Here is a 5,406-nt window from a genome sequence, read left to right on the forward strand (position 1 = left end):
TTAGTACTTAGTTACTTACTTAGTTAACTAAGTTAGTTAGTTACTTAGTTAGTACTTAGTTACTTACTTAGTTACACTAAGGCTAAGTGTAATGGGGACAACCATCTTTGTTTATTCATGAGTCTTCCCTCTCTGCATGATCATGTGGGGTAGAAGATCTAACTCAGCAATTTTCAACTGGAGGGCTGGAGGCTGACTGGAATAGAGATGCCAGAGCCCTGGGAGACTGGAGATCATCATCATTGGCATCCTTCAGTTTCAGGAGACTCTGGTATCGTGCTCTGAAAAGTGGTTCTGGAACAGCGTCTAGTGTGGCTGAAGAGGCCAATTCGGGAGTGACAATCCCTTCCACACTGGGAGCAAATATACGCGTAGTGTGTCCCTGGTCTGTCTCCCTGGCTGTGGGCCTTCCTTCTTTGCCTCTTTGCCTCAGTCTGTTGGGCAAGTGCCCCTTCAAACTGGGAGAGGCCATGCTGCACAGCCTGCCTCTAAGCGGGTCGCTCAGAGGCCAGGGTTTCCCTTTGAGGTCCATTCCTAAGGCCTTCAGATCCCTCTTGCAGATGTCCTTGTATCACAGCTGTGGTCTACCTGTAGGGTGCTTTCCCCACACAAGTTCTCCATAGAGGAGATCCTTTGGAATCTGGCCATCATCCAGTCTCACGACATGACCGAGCCAACGCAGGCTGGAGAAGGCCTGGAGAAAGAAGCTGTAAACCCCTTCCCAGGCTTGATGTTGAGTCCCAGGGAAGGAAGAGGCAGGCAGCCGTGAGGAGGCAAGCCAGGTGGAGGTAGTCTTGGAAGCTCTGTGCAGGGTACTGACCTATACTAACAGGGACCCCAATGCTCGGCAGGAGCCCAAGGCACCCATCCTCAGGGCCCCTGACAGCCTCCATTGCCTTCAATTCTTAAAGGAGACTTCCACCAACACCAAAGCATTTCCAAGAGTCTTGGCCAAGTCCAGCGCAGAAACATCTCTTCTGCAGAACACTTTGTTCTGAAAGAAGCAAGATGTGACTGCCTGGGACAGTCGTGGCTCCTGGCCTTTCACACCAGCAGACCCTGCTCCTGTGCCTTCATTCGTTGATTCAAAACACCTGCGCAACTTGGCAGCTCGGCACATCTTAAGTGATGGGCTTTGTTTCTGCCAGAGGGCTCTGCATATGCTTGTGGCTCTTTTTTGGACAGCTGAGCAGGTGCTGTGCTGAGTTCGAAAGCACAGAGATCAAAAGGCAGAACTGGGGCTGCCGGCTCCCCCCACCCGCACTGCCCCGCCCCAGCCCTGAAACAAAGGAGCTCTAAATAGCTCTTTGGGCTAAGGAACTGTTGCCACCTGTCCTGCTCTCCAGCGATGAATTGTGGACACAACTGTCTGTCTTCTCAGGTTACTGGCCCCGAAAGGTCAAGGATGCACATAGGATTTGTGAAAGGTACAAGAATGCAGCCTGAGCTTGTCTAGAGGAGCTTGAAACACATGGAGAGGGAGGATTGCTTATGAATTTCTTCAGCTCTGAATCTGTAGGCAGAAATTCAGCCTGCAAATGTGCTTTTAGAAGACAATGAAACGTGCAAATATTGTGACCCCAATCCAAGCGGTTTAACAGGGAAGGGAGCATTCATTCCACTCCTCTGCTTCCCAAACTGGTAGAATTCTAGCTTTAAAAATATATATTAGTATTCAGAGGGATTTTACTTCTACACTTAAAGATGTCTGCAGTACAATATATACCAACATTTAGTCAATTAATTGTTTTACAATGTTTTGTCAACTTAAAAGGTACCAGTTCCTTGAGAAGCCTACTTTAATAATAATAATAATAATAATAATAATAATAATAATAATAATTTGATGCACTTATAAAAACTGAAGTACTGTCCAAAAAGTGGTCTTTTCCCTCTTGCAGGAAGGAATACCTCTTCCAAGAGGGTGCTTGCTACAGACAAAACAGGAAGTTTACTTTTTGCTTCATAATTATAATTTGTCCTTATCTGCAAATTTAGGTGGCAGTCCTATACACACTTTCCTGGGAGTATACAATGGGTCTTACTTCTGAGTGGACATGCATAGGATTGCATGAATTACCTGTTTAATTAAAATGCATACAATTAATTGACAAAGGCTGCAATCTTATGCACCCTTACCTAGCAGTAAGTCCCATAAAACTGAATGGGGCTTACTTCTGACTAGAGGTGTATAGGATTGCAGTGTAATACTCTGCTTCTTTAATTGAGTGTCGTCCTTAGTCTACAACAGGGATGCACAAACCCCGGCCCAAGGGGCCATTTGCAGCCCTCGGGGACTCCCAATCTGACCCATGTGGAGCCCCCAGTCTCCAGTGAGCCTCTGGCCCTCTGGAGACTTGCTGGAGCCTGTGCTGGCCCGACACAACTGCTCTCAGCAAGAGGGCGATGTGAGCTGTGGGACAAGAGCTCCCTCCACTGCTTGCTGTTTCACATCTGTGATGCAGCAGTTGCAGCAAAGGAAAGGCCAGCCTTGCTTTGTGCAAGGCCTTTGATAGGCCTTGAGCTATTGCAAGACCTTCATTCATTCATACAAGTTCCATCTCTAATATATTCGTTTATGTAAATTTATGTAAATTTGAAATGTAAATAAATTCTTTTTTTTTCTGGACCCCCAACGCAGTGTCAGAGAGATGATGTAGCCCTCTTTCAAAAAGTATGGACACCCTGCTCTACAACATGTATGCAGCCTTGGTGTGTCATACATGTCACTTCTATCTGTGCATGTGATTTCCCATCCTGTTTAGGAAGAAACAGAAGCAAGAACCTAGAAAGTGATAGTGATTCTAACAGTTCAGAATATAGTTTTCAGTCCAGAGTAAGCTGTAATAGAACCATTGAATGCAAACACCCACATTCAAAATGCCTGTCTGCACATCATGCACAAAGCATCGTGCTTTCATCATTGTAATTATGAAAATCTTCCCTAGATTGTGAAATCTTCCCTAATTATGAAAATGTAATTATGAAATCTTCCCTACGTAGATTGAGACCACTGCAGCAGTTAATCCCTTCCTGCTGTGTCACAGTCCTGATGATGAAAAGCATCCCCCTGTCACTATCTGCCCCAGGAGGAATGATGTTCTTGGAGGCGGGGGGGGGGGCGGAGCTCCCCTCCTGGGGAAACAGCAGCCTTTGAAGGAGTGATTCACGGAGATTTTGATGCCCTCCACCCCATGCCCTGGGCCTTCCATTAAAGAGGAAGATGGCAGCACAACTGTGCTTTTAGAGTCACATGAAATTAAAACATGTGCAGCAGAGGAAAGTCAAGAACTTACTAGTTGCGAAAAGGATTGGTTTATTGAGAAATTCTACAATAAATATGGCTTCATCCTTCATTCTTGTCTGTGCTGGGAATACAGGGACATGATCTGGTGTTTTTTGGGGATACCTTTTTATCTTGCTCTAAAGGCTTGTTTTTGCTCAGGAAGAAAATGCACAGGAAGAGTTATGCTAGAATAGCAGAACAAAAATATGGGCTGGTGCCAAGTGAAAGCAGCCACGCTGTATCTCCTCTTCCCATAGAGCCACGCAATGATGTCACAGCATCGCAAGGCCCCTGGCCTTCCACTAGCAGCCACCTCTAAAGAGGATCATGGGTCTGTATTGTCTGTGTTGCTGAAAATTGCAATGTGATGATGACCTAGCATGTTGCTAAATATTAGTTACGTGTGGTGGATGGGGAGGTAGGTGAGGCACAGCCTCCCCAACTGAATCCTTTGAAAAACAAGGACTCTGGTGGGGAGGCTCTGCTCACCTGCTTCCCCACCCACTGCACATCCCTGCTAAAGAGGAGAAAGAGACACAAGGGTAGTGCTTTAGGTGGCTTTGGCTGTAATGTGTAGCTCCAGAGAAATGTTGCGATCAAATATATCTGGCATAAGTATTTAGCATGGGGGTGTCAGTCAGCAAGATGTGGAAAACATTAGTCATCAATAGATAGTTGCACTCTCTCTCCTTCCAATCCCTGCTTCCCAGACCAACAAGAAGAAACTGAGGTGTGTGTGCTTCTTTTCTTCCTTTCCCTCTGTTCTTTCCTGCAAAATTAAGCTAGTGCCTTCCATTTCTGTGCAAACCATTGTTGGATATGCCTTGATTTCATCAAGGGCACATACCCCTTGCTTCCTGATTGCAGACTTCCCAGAGGCAGCTGGTGGCCACTCTTGTAAAGTAGGATCCTAAATTAGGGCTTTGGCCGGATTCTGCAAGGCTTTCCTTATACTCCTATGTTTTTAGGTTTCAGGCCAGAATCTTCTGTGTTCTTGTTGAGGACATGGGTGGCTTCAGAGGTCAACATGGTTGGGCAAAGGGTCCAATGACCCAACAAGGACATGGTTCCCATTGTGATTCTGGATCTCAAGGAGATTGGTAGCAGCATGAGATAATTCCTAAATTGTACACAGTGTTACTACAAGCTAAACAGATCCAGTGAGGGTTCTTGCCCACATATACCCCAAATGTACAAGCTGGCCATGTTGGAGCAATTCTAAGCATTGATTGAATTCAAAATCTAAGCTCATAAAAACATAGGCGACTAAACAGCCACCGGGTAGATGGGACTTGTCAGCCTGGGAAGGCAGCTCATCTGAGAGAAGGAAAACTCTGATCCCAAACCTCCACTGCCTTGTGGCTACATCCAGTTAAGGAAAAGGCTTCAGGAGTCAACCTCGAGGCAAAATCCGGAGCCGGAGTCCCTGAGGCAGTTCATGGCTGAACACAGTCACGTTCTGGCAACCGCTGCGACGCGGCTGGAACCAACCGTATTGGCCTCTGCCTTTCCATTGGACAATTTCAGTGACGTGGAGAGGGGGGATTTGCTGCATGGGTAACAGCCTATCCTCCATACCTACTTTACCCAGGCTTCGCGCACTGGAGAGGACACTCTGTTCCAGAACCACCATTCAGAGTGTGACACCATAGTCTTCCGAGACTGAAGGATGCCAACTACAAGAACATAAGAACAGCCCCACTGGATCAGGCCATAGGCCCATCTAGTCCAGCTTCCTGTATCTCACAGCACCAAATGCCCCAGGGAGCACATCAGATAACAAGAGACCTCATCCTGGTGCCCTCCCTTGCATCTGGCATTCTGACATAACCCATTTCTAAAATCAGGAGGTTGCGCATACACATCATGGCTTGTAACCTGTAATGCATTTTTCCTCCAGAAACTTGTCCAATCCCCTTTTAAAGGCATCCAGGCCAGTCGCCATCACCACATCCTGTGGCAAGGAGTTCCACAGACCAACCACACGCTGAGTAAAGAAATATTTTCTTTTGTCTGTTCTAACTCTCCCAACACTCAATTTTAGTGGATGTCCCCTGGTTCTGGTGTTATGTGAGAGTGTAAAGAGCATCTCCCTATCCACTCTGTCCATCCCCTGCATA

This window comes from Tiliqua scincoides, chromosome 5, assembly GCF_035046505.1.
Source record: "Tiliqua scincoides isolate rTilSci1 chromosome 5, rTilSci1.hap2, whole genome shotgun sequence".
NCBI lineage: Eukaryota > Metazoa > Chordata > Lepidosauria > Squamata > Scincidae > Tiliqua > Tiliqua scincoides.